Source organism: Hyperoodon ampullatus (assembly GCF_949752795.1).
Source record: "Hyperoodon ampullatus genome assembly, chromosome: 16".
Lineage (NCBI taxonomy): Eukaryota > Metazoa > Chordata > Mammalia > Artiodactyla > Ziphiidae > Hyperoodon > Hyperoodon ampullatus.
Window position 1 is genome coordinate 31041907 of NC_136929.1, and position 12154 is coordinate 31054060.

Consider the following 12154-nt stretch of genomic DNA (forward strand, 5'->3'; position numbering starts at 1 on the left):
GCACAAACAGTGAAACCAAGGTATTTATAAAGCTCTATAAATCTGCTAACCAGAAATTGCAGTTTAATCTTTACATACAGTGAAGTCTCAAGGTTAACTGCTCCATAAAGCTTCACATAGGCACTGGTGTTTGGCATCTCTTCACTTCCTTATCAACTAAAGGACCCTTCGATCATATTTCTTAGAGTCCTGCTTCTTTTGAATGTATTATCAATGAAAGATTCCTCTACCTTAGATTGAAAATAATGCCATTGGCTGTTGGAATCAATTCACAAATAGGACATGTTTGATATAAATGTAAAGAAGACTGAGATTGGCCTCAGTCGGTTGTTGATAAATGGTGTTAATGATGGCATTTTCGATTCCATGATGAGAAAAAAAAAAAAAAAAAAAGACTTCCTACCAAAATTGGATGAATTCTTCTCCATTTGTGCCAGAGGATCTAGGTAGAAGTTTGGAACTGTGAGTGTTTTGAGGACAGAGGTTAAGAAAGAAACTTTTGATAAAATATACTGGTGGAGCTATGACCTTAGTCTTTGTTACAGAAGGTTGAAGGCTTTTTAAAATTTATTTTATTGAAGTGGAGTTGATTTACAATGTTGCATTTACTTCTGCTGTACAGCCAAGTGATTCAGTTATACATATATACACACTCCTTTTCATATTCTTTTCCATTATGGTGTGTCACGGGATATTGAATCTAGCTCCCTGTGCTACACAGTAGGACCTTGTTGTCTATCCATTCCCTATATAATAGCTTGCATCTGCTAATCTCAAACTCCCAATCCATCCCTTCCCCCTCCCCCTCCCCCTCCCCCTGTTCTCTATGTCTGTGAGTCTGTTTCTGTTTTGTAGATGAGTTCATTTGTGTCACAGAGGTTGAAGATATTTAAAATATTGGCACGGTGGAAAGAGTGTTCGTGTTAAGGTCAGACGGGAGTGTTTTTAGATATTGGTTATTCAGTTTACCGGCAGAGTGATGCCTGCAAGCTCCTTGCCTAAGGAGACACATCTTAACACTGGGGGTAAAGAAAACACCGCCTTCTCGGGTGTTGTGAGGTATAAACAGGATCACATATACAAAATGACAGCGCAGAGCCTGCCCAAAGTCAGCCTTTGTTGTCATTCCTCGTTCCTCAAGTTCATAAAGGGAAGAGATTTCCACTTTACTCCACAGGAAGGAAAGTTCAGCAAGATTGACTCCAGCCATTCTCCACCCCTCTGTGTTTCCTCCCCAGAGGAGTGGGAGTAACGTATCCGTTTTGTGAACTTTAAAAGAGAGAACACACGGCGGCTCAGTCCCTCTCCCTCTCTCAGGATACCCTGCCCTTAGAACGCCCATGTTCTCAATCAGACCTACAGCAAAGATCCCTTTATCATTTTCATTGTCTTCTGCAGAGTTTGGGGCCATCTCCCTGTGATCTCCAGGAAGGTAAAGGCGATATTTTATTTTGTGAGTGTGGGCTTTAAATGTTGGAACAAAGGAGATCACAACTACTTAAGTATGAAAGGGTATCTGCCTTAAGCATACACAGATGATTAGCTACTTTATTTGAGGGTCAGCTAAAAATACCCCTTCTAGCCCACCTCCTCAGTAAGTATATTCTCTACTTATGCACTCGATGTTTGAAATTACCCATTAGACTTCATTTATTTCCCTAAGGCTTCTAATCACTTACCCAATGAGCCTGAAGAGCAAAAGTGGTAGCCTTATCAACAGTCACACCTTAATATTAATGAGTCTGGAGATGTATTTACAAGAGCAGGTTTAGATTAAGAAGGAGAATGAAGTTAGTACAAACACCTCCCTCGTGTGATTGTGTGCTTTTTGTGGTGGTCATTGTGGTTGCTTGCGGTGGCTGGGAGTTACAGAAGTGGCAAGGGGTAAGGAGAGAATTGTGCAGAGGTTCACGAAGGAGAGACAAGAGCACTGGAAAATAATCTTTTTCTGGCTTATAATTTTGCTCAGGGTGAGTCTGCCTAAGAAGTAAAGGACGGGTCACTCATCTGCTTAGTCCCTGTTGAGTAGGGGGATTTGTCAAAATACACTTTCATTTACTGGAGTCCATGCAATCTAATACCCAGGTGGGTTATTCCATCCAACACACAGATGGAAAATGTTTAGAAAAACAGTTTTCTACAAATTACTTCACTGAAGGTATGTCTCTTATTTGAGAGTTCTGGGCAAATCAAATCTGATTTGATAGTTTTCACTACTCAGTCTGCTATTTGATTGCAAACTGCTCTCAAATGCCTTTTTTTTTTTTTTTTTTAACAAAAGAGCCAATGGGAGGAAGACTAGAAATGCAAAAGCATAGGTTAGGAGAACTGTACTTTTTTTTTTCTGTAAACTCCCGTTCTTTTTTCTAGGAGAATTGAATGCCCCTCAGGGGGTTGAGAACTGGTCAAAGCACAAAAGGATTATTAAAAACTTTTTTTAAAAATTGCTAATATCTTGCCAGGAATATTTACATTAGGAATGTTGCATCACAAAACAGATTTCAGATTTTATATATATGAAGAATTAAGTCATATTTATGAGTTTATGAATAAATTCATTCAGTGTCCTTTTTAACTTCCCTAACCACTCAGTGTCTGTCATTTGGGAAACACAATTTTTTTTTTCCATCCTTGAACAGAATGTTCAGTGTGATAATATTAATGTGCTGAAATTCAGTGGGATGAATTTTCATGCTGTAGAGCTGTAGAAAACTTTTTCAGGTATGTCAAACACATTTATTCAGCTTACAAAATCCAATACCCCCAAACGCCTCTTCTCTGTATTTTAAAAAAAAGATGTTGAGTTGTACGATGAATAAAGAAAACACACACACATACTCACAACATTTTTTTTCTGAAGAAACAAAAAAAAATCACATTATAGAGGAAAATTCAGGATTTGACAAGGCTGAATAACCCAGACTTGGTGACCAGCCCTGTGGCTTGCTAGCCATGTGAGTCTTAGGCAGGTATATCAGGCTTGCTGATCTTCAGGTTCTTTATCTGTAAAATGGGGATAACACATAGTAACAACTTCATAGGATGCTAGATCATTTAAATAAAATACGATGTCTGAAGTTTGGGGTTCTGTTTGTTTTCACCTCACTCTACTTATCCCCTTTTACCCACTATATCCACACAAAGGTACCTCTCTGTGGCTCTAATGAAAGCTGAGGGCACTATTTAGGGTATTGTTTTTGTTGGTATTGTTGCTTGCTTCATTGAAATGTCTGATTTTTTTATTTGCACTATGAGAAGCCATGTCTTGTTTAGAGACAATGGATTTTTAAGAAAATATTGAAATAAGTTGGTATGTACACACTGAGCAAAACTTCCCATCCCTCTCTTGTTTTAGATTGGTTCCTGATTTTTACCAGTGACCTTTTATTCAACATAAGAGTGAATAAGCCCTGGACTTTCCCAGATTAAAGATACACATAAACCTGGAAGCAGCTACCACAAAATATCACTGTGTAAACATGATAAAATGCAGAAGTAGATCATTTACATTCAATGAGTAACAAGGTATTTGCAGGAATTAGCTGCCCTTGACCAGCCCAGTTCTGTCCATACAGCTTATGCTTTCACTTTATTGATGCCTATAAATAAACATTTCTTGTCTAAATGTGCCCTGGTTCAGCATTTAACACATGTACGGCTATATTTTATAGCTGTGGGTTACACAGCTCAACCTCCAGGTAAATTGTGATTCCTTTCCTCCTACATAAGCTAGTGTCTGCTGTGAAGGTCTTCATTTCTGGGACTTCCAGTTAGAATCATAATCTGTTGCTTGTGGGCCAATCATCCACAAATAAGCCCTCCCATCCTTCTGTTCCTCTGGGCCATCTTTTGGGGATTTTCATTACTTTTTTTTGAATTTTTATTGGAGTATAGTTGCTTTACAATATTGTGTTAGTTTCTACTGTACAGCAAAGGAATCAGCTACACGTATACATAGATCCCCTCTTTTTTTTGGATTTCCTTCTCATTTAGGTCACCACAGAGTATTGAGTAGAGTTCCCTGTGGTATACAGTAGGTTCTCATTAGTTATCTATTTTATACATAGTGTCAATAGTGTATACATGTCAACCCCCATCTCCCAATTCATCCCACCTCACCCCTCTTCTTGGGAGTTTTCATTACTTTGTAATGCAGCTATTGTTCGGGAGAAAGAAGTAATATCCTTAAGAGGATATTTGTGAGGATGGCAGGGAAGGAGCAGGCGTGGAAACAGTTTCTGTTTTTGCCCCTGGGTAATCAAGAGTTCAATATAAAATGCAAAGATTCTTAAGAGACCAAGCTTATATTTGAAAAATAGTTTGGTCAGCAAAGATGGCACCAAACTCTACCCACAAGTCTAAATGGAATTTAGAAATACCCTCTTAACTCTTAGCTCCCACTCATGGAGCACTTATTATGTACCAGGTATTGTGCTACGTGCCTGAAAAATGTTGTCTCATTTAAGCTTTCCATATCCCTGTGAGGCAAACATTACTCATCTTAGAGGTAAAGACTGTAAGGCTTAAAGAAGGCAAGCAGCTGCCCAGAGACACACCATGAGTAAGTGGCCAAGCTGGAATTTTCTGCCCCCAAACCAGCTCTTAATCACGTCGATGCTGTATATAGTCATCATGGCAATCCAGTCTTAGTCAAAATCCACATCCCAGGCCCAGTGAAAAATAACTAATTTTACACAATGTCCAGACCTCATTCAGCAGTAAATCAATGGTGTTAACCAAGTTTCCCTAGTTTTATTTTCCCCTAGTTTTCCTACATCTATAGCATTTTCTATTTGGAGGTTTTTAAATGGAAAGAGTTCCTTTAAGAAGCAATTATAAAAATTCTATAAATATTTTCTTGAAGAGCTATGACCATCACCAAGGAAGTTGAAGACAAAATTCCTGCCCTAATGTGTATTATTCAACAAACGCTTACTGAGTACCCATTTTTGTCAAGGTCTTGTTAAACACAGGAATGGAACAGTGTCTATGGCTGAGTTACTGCACTCAGAATGACTGTTAATTCCATGAGGAAGATAGGCCAGAAGAAACAAAGTGGACTACCATGTGAGAATTGCTCTGGCTGCCACGTAAGTATATGGCCAGAGCACTTAATCTAAACTTGGCCATCAGGGAAATCTTCCTGCAAGAGGAGATACCTGCACAGAGTTGTAAAAGGCATATACAAGTCAGTCAGGTAAAGAATGGAAAGGTGAGATGGGAGAAACAAGGGATTTGGTTCAGCAAAAAGAAAGTTTTGTGGTTTTGGAGAAACAGCAGAAGTAGTTCAGTATGGTTAGAGTGTAGATCAGTGGTCTCAAATTTGCTGAAAATTAGAGTCACCTGGGGAGCTTTGAAAGCTCCCCAATGACCAGGTTGTACTCCATATCTATTACATCAGGATTCTCTGGGTGTGTCATGCAGACATCAGTAAGTTGTAAAGCTCTTTAAGTGATTTCAACGTGCAGCCAAGTTTAGGAAACAGTAGTGTAGACCAGTAGTTCTCAAAGAGTGGTCTAGAGACAGACAGTATCAGCATCACCTAAAAATACAAATCCTATGCATGGTATTGGAGAAGTGACAAAGTCATTAAAACACATATTGCTGGAAATACCACCACCAGAGTTTCTTATTCAGTAGGTCTGGGGGCCTGCGCATTGGTATTCCTAATAAGTTCCCAGGGGATATTGATCCTGATGCTGTTGGTCTGGGAGCTGCACTTTGAGAACCACTGGCAAAGGCGGTGCTTCTCAAACTCTCATGTGCATATGGTCACCTAGGAAAATTATTAAATTGCAAATTTTGATTCCGTAGGTCTAGGGTAGGACCTAAAGTTCCCTATATCTAACCAATTCTCTGGTTATACCAATGCTGTTGGTCCTCAGATGACACACTGAGTGTAAGAAGACAGATAAGAAGAGGTGAAACTGGAAAGGTAGTTAGGGACTAGGTCATGAATAGCCTTATAATGTTTAGGATGATTTCATATCAGCTTTAAAAAAGTAAGTTATAGTATGTTCATGGTTGGTTGGTTTCTTCCATCATTTTGCTTTGTCTTCCACAGCATCAACTTTAGCCTCTTAAGATAGCAGCCAAGAGTAATCAAGGTTATACCCTTTTACTGTTTACCTCAATATGGGAAGAGAGAACTCTCCTATTTGTGGAATAAAACTTCCTCACTTCAGTCTTAGAGTGGACCAACTTAGTCACCATATCCACAGCTCCATCAATAAATGTCACCAGTGGAATGTCCAGCATCAATTTTCTCAGCCCTGGGTTCCAAAATCCATTATTGGCGAGGGGGGTGGGATCATCATGACTGGCTAGTCTAAGCAAGATCTGCCTCTGAAGCAAATGTCAATTCCTAAAATTATTTTTCTGCATAGTAGGAGGATAGGACTGGGAATGGATGGGGTCAATCACAATTAGCACTACAAACCATGATGTCTTGCTAAAGTATTTTTTTCTGAAGACTTTCAGGAATCATTGAAAAATTTTAAGTAGAAAGGTTGCAACATCAGATGTGCCTTTGAACAAGAACACTAGATTTTGGAGGTAAGTAACTTGTAGTGTAGTGCAAGAAAACCAATGAGAAAGATATTGCATTCATCAAAAGTTAATGGTGGCTTCATCTTAGGCCATAGTAGGGCAAATGGAAGAGTCTGAGAGACTAGGTGATGATTTGCTGTGGGTTAGGGAAACAGAGGACTTGAAAGCCACTCACATGTTTCTGGTCTTGATAAGGAACATATGAGGGGGAGAAGGTTTTGGCTTGGGATAGTGGAAGAGGGAGGGGGTTGGATCAAGGAGTAAGGTGGGCGGAAGATGACAGGTTTAGTTTTAAGCATATCATCTGAAGTGCCAAGAAGACGTCCAGATAAAATTGCCCAAAGGCAGTTTGAACTACCTGTATAGGTCTGGACCTCAAAGGAAAGGACAGGGCTGAAGATATAGAATCAGGAATCTCTATATGGCCAAAAAGTTCGTTTGGGTTTTCCCATAATATCTTGTGGAAAAACCTGAATGAACTTTTCAGCCAACCCAATAGATGGTGGTGTAGAGTATGAAGAGAGGTCAAGACAGAGCCATAGGGGAATTAGGGAATCCTGACATTCAAGGGGAGGACAGACAAAAAAATGTTTATAAACGAGACTGAGAAAGATCAGGTTGATTATCAGACAGACCACAGAAGAATGCGGTATTGCAGACTCTAATGTTCATGGTAGACACAAAAGTTCATGGTAGACACAAAAGTTCATGGTAGAGATTGCTCCAAAAGTACAGGAAAGTGTTCAGGGAATTAAGCTGCCACAGGCTAATTAGATAATATATATCGGAGTGTATGGACTTAGAGCAGAGATGAAGAATGAATGATTTAAGGTGGTGGGGTTAGCAGGTGTAGACAATCCTTCCATGACAATCATCTGTGGAGGCCTGTAACTAAAGGAGAACTTGGGATTTTTTTCTTTGTTATTGTTAAGGAGAAATCAAACTTACAACAATCGTTATACTTGTTGTAATTTTGTCCAGGAGCAGGCTCATAGCAGCTCTTGAGAGAGGATTGAGTTCATCACTTCCCAACTCTATGTTAAGAAACATCACAGTGGTAGCTTTAAATTTGTTATAGTGGGATACATACACCCCAGAAATTGACAAATGCTCCAAATCAATGCTTCTTCCCCCTGGAGTGCCAGTTAAATATTTACTAGCATGCTACTGTCTTTAGTTAAATTTTAGAAGCTACAATGGATTTTTTCATGTTTTTGGCTGCTCAGCATCTAAATTCCCCTTGCTGTTTGGGGAGTTTCTGATTTCAAAAGTTCTGGTGAAGAGCAGAGCCCATTTTCCACTTCCAAAGCTGAAAAGATCCATGCCCCTGGCAGCCAGGATTAGAACACATGACACTCCTTTCTGGACTTTAATTCTGAAGAAAGTGATATGAATTAAAAAAAAAAAAAGGCAGTGAAATCCATATGAAAGAGGAAAAGTCTAAGAATAGTCAATTCCAATTATAAAAATGAACAATTTAACAGAAGCTATGGAGCTGGAAACTGAACTTAGGCAGCATCACTCAAACCCCACAAGTTTTAAAAACTAGCAACACACTTGGAGAAGATACTTTGCACATATAGAAAAAAGATTATTACACAGAATATATTTTGAACCTCACCTATAAATCAATAAGAAAAAGACAAATCACCACCAGAAAAATAGAAAAGAGATATGAGCAGGTAATTTACAGAAGAAAGAACCAGGATGGAAAAATACACAAAAAGATGATTCAACTTGCTAGTAATTGGGATAGATCAAAATAAAAATAATTTGAAATCCAATTTCATACTTGGATTGGCAAAAATGAAAAAGTCTGGCAATACCACATGGTAGCAAGCAAGAAGAAAAAAAAATCTTACCAAACTAATAGGATAGAAAATAGATACAATTACATTGGGAAGTAACTGTGCAATATGTAATAAAGTGTAAAGTGTGCATACCTTCCTACCCAGATTTTCTACTTCTCATTCTAGAGCTGTAGTTCTCAACTGAAAGCTGCTCATTAGAATTATCTGCAAGGCTTTTAAGAGACAGGCTTGGAGATCTTATCTTAATAAGTCTGGGATATGACCCTTGAGGACCATTGTCCCAGAGAAACGGTCACACCTGTGTGCAAGGAGACAGGGAAATGTTTATAAAGACAAAAATTTGGTAACAAACTAAATGGCTATCAACAAGGGAATGTCTAAATACAATGTGACATATGTGTTTGTAAATGTAATAAAGGTGTATATACATGTACAGAGACACACAGACACACACATCAGAGAAAAGAAAGCTGAAGCATGTTTCCTTGTTAATGGAAAAATGCAAATGTAACAGAAAAGAACAAACTTGACTCCACATTGGATCTATTCCTTTAGCTCTAAGCCTTGTGCTCTGTTGCCTATGCTTAGTCGTGCTGGCTCTGCACCTTTTGTAGAAGAATGTTGCCTCTAGCCTGAAATATACATGATAGCCCATACTCAAGGCTCTGACCTTTAAAAGTATAACACTTTTCCATTCACATAGAGATAAATAGTTGCAGAACAGAGAATGACATTTGTCTTGTTGGAGGTTTACAGGAACATGATGAACAGGCCTACATGGACAGCTGCAAGAACAAAGGATTCCTGCACCAAGAAATTTGCAGCAACCAGCCACACCCTCTCCCCTTTTAGTATAAAAGAAGCCTAAATTCTACCTCAGGTAATGTGGTTCTTTGGGACACTAGTCCACCTTCTTCTCAGTCTGCTGGCTTTCTGAATAAAGTCACTATTGTTTGCCCCAACAACTCGTATCTTGATTTATTGGCCTGTCATACGGCAAGCAGTATGAGCTTGGACTTGGTAATAGAAAGATCCAGGAGAGATGGAAGGTATACAAGAGAAGGATTGACTGATGCAGCCAGGTAGGTCCTTGATGAGGGAGGATCCAAGAACTTCTTTGGAGGATGGAGCCAAAAAAAACAGGAGGAGGACTTGGTCTTCAGAAGTCTTAGTTAAGTAACAGGAGAGGATCTCTTCTACTTGACAAAAGTAAAGGAGTCAAGAATGAAGATCTGCACTCATCCATCCATTCCTCTCCCAACAGCCATTCATGAAGTGCCTGCAGGTAAGTGTGCAGTGAAGTTTTGGGAAGTGAACTTGAAGGGATTCTGCCTGGAAATTGAAGGGATGGTCTATTTTCTCAGTGAAGGAGATAAATCATCTGCTGAGGGGTGGAGAGTTAGACAGTAAGGCAGTTAGTAACTGTATTTCTAGAATGCGAAAGTGTTTTAAGTAATCTTTATTGTTTTTCAATTTACTTGTTGGTTAATCCAGTAAAAGTGTTTTCATTTTTAGAACTAACCTTCTGTTTCTAATTTTTCCAAGTCCAGAGCCAAGTTTTTAAAAAAATTTTCCCTGGGTTTTGTTTTTTTTTTTTTTACTTAAGCAATTGGCATTTTATAAACTATTGAAAGGACAATCATTTACAAAGGAATCCATTTCTGCATGTGGCTTATCACATCAGAGACAGATCTTTGAATAACGCTATTCAACTAGACTTTATAATCCTAATACAAGGACTTCACAACTATTTGTGGACAAAAATAAATTTATTTTTGGAACACTATTGATATTTTCAGCTTTATTGGCATTTAAAAATTGAACCAAATCAATTGAACATAAGTCAGAGTCAAGTTGAGAAACTGCACTTCCTGATTAGAAATTGAGGCCACACATCTTTTCCCAAGGGCATACACAAAGGTTTGAGCTCTCTGAATAGGCCAGCCAGCAGCATATGGATAGAATGTATTAAACAAAAGAACCAATAATGTGACTGCAGTGTTTGAAGGCTTCCAAAAAGAGCAATTGAACTAATTTTGGCATTAGCTATTTCACAAGAAAAGAAACTATGAGAAAATGGAGATCTAAAAATGTTCTTTCACTGGAGACCTATTATCAATTGCACATACAGTTATTGAAGTTGCTCTTACATTCTACACCTGCAGCATTGAGTGAGATAGTTATTTTATTCTTTGCTCATTAGAACAAGCAGACCTCCCAGAAAGTAATGTGCATTCTTATGTTTTTTAATGGATTTATGGACTCAAAGTATTGAATACCACATTTTCTGTGGGTTACTAAAAAGGCACAGAGGGATTCTAGAACAGACTGGTTGTCAGAGTCCAGGCGCCTTGTATCCAAGGAAATAGACTTAATTTAATCCAGGTGACTGGCTAGTCAACACAATCTTTTCTTAATTAGTGGTACCTTGACCTCTTCTTGTGGAGTCCCTTTCATGATCTACATTTCTTGCAACTAACTAGTCTTATTTTCCCACATGACTTCCCACAGTTTAATTGTCATAGAAAATTTTTTTTAATTCCTTCAATTTGAAGTATATCCAAGTAGCTAAGAAGAGGCAACTGTTCTTTGCACTAGTTTTGTGGAGGTAATTTTTTTCCCCAAAAATGAAAATTGTGAAAGGCAATTCTTGTATCCTCAAGAATCTTAGCAGCAACACTAGTGATAACAGATATTTAAATAGGGATATGTTTTCCATTTCAAGTGTGGAAAGCAAAATTCTAAGAGAGCCCCAAGATTCTTCACTCTAAGTATGTACATTATCCCAGTTATTCAGCCAAACGATAATCTAGGGTACTGCTGTAAAGGGATTTTGTAGATATAAAAAAGTCCCCAATCAGTTGACTTTAAATTAGGGAGATTATCCTGCGCCTAACTTTACCAGGTGAGCCCTTAAAGAAGTCAGAGAGATTCTCCTGTCAGTCTTGAAGAAGCAAACTGGCATCATATGGAGAGGGCTTTGTGGCACGGAACTGTGGGGGCTCTAGTTGATGAATACCTCAGTCCTAGACCCACAAGGAACCTAACTCTGTCAATAACCAGTGAGCTTGGAAGAGGACCCAGAGCCTCAGATAGGATCAGAGCTCTGGCTGACACCTTGATTTCAGCCTGGGGAGACCCTGAGCAAGGATCCAGCTAAGCCATTCCCACACTGTTAACCCTCCAACACTTTGAGGTAAAAAATTTGTGTTGTTTTAAGCCACTAAGTTTTTAGGGTTTCCACAGAAAACTAATACGCTAAGGGAGTGCTGATCTAGCTTCTTGACTTGAAGGTAGAATATTAACTTTTTACTTGTCTTCTAGTTTCTAGAGCATGGGGATCCAGCTTCTGTATGAAATACAGTTTTAGAGAGTGTAACTTCCAGGTGTTATTGGCATAATCCTTTCAAATGTCCGAGTGAGAGAAATGGTAGAGAAGATAATCTAAAACAGAATTATCCACATTTTTTGACCTTCATGCACTTGCTGGATGAAGCTCATCTTAATGATACTCTCCCATGACTGTATCCTGTTTAATTCCCATTCACAGACTGTAACTATATCCTTTTTTCTCCACAGTTAACAAAGCAAATGATTGAAAGTGACACTATAATAGTGATAATCGTGAATCCACTCTGATTTATTTTAAAAAGCAATTTGCTTTCAATATTTGGAAATTTAGTTACTAATACACTTGTGACAAACCTCACTACTAGTGTTTCTTCATCAAAGAGGAAATCATCTTCCTTTTCTTCCCCTCCCCTTCCCCTCCCTCTCTGCCTCCTCCTTCTTTT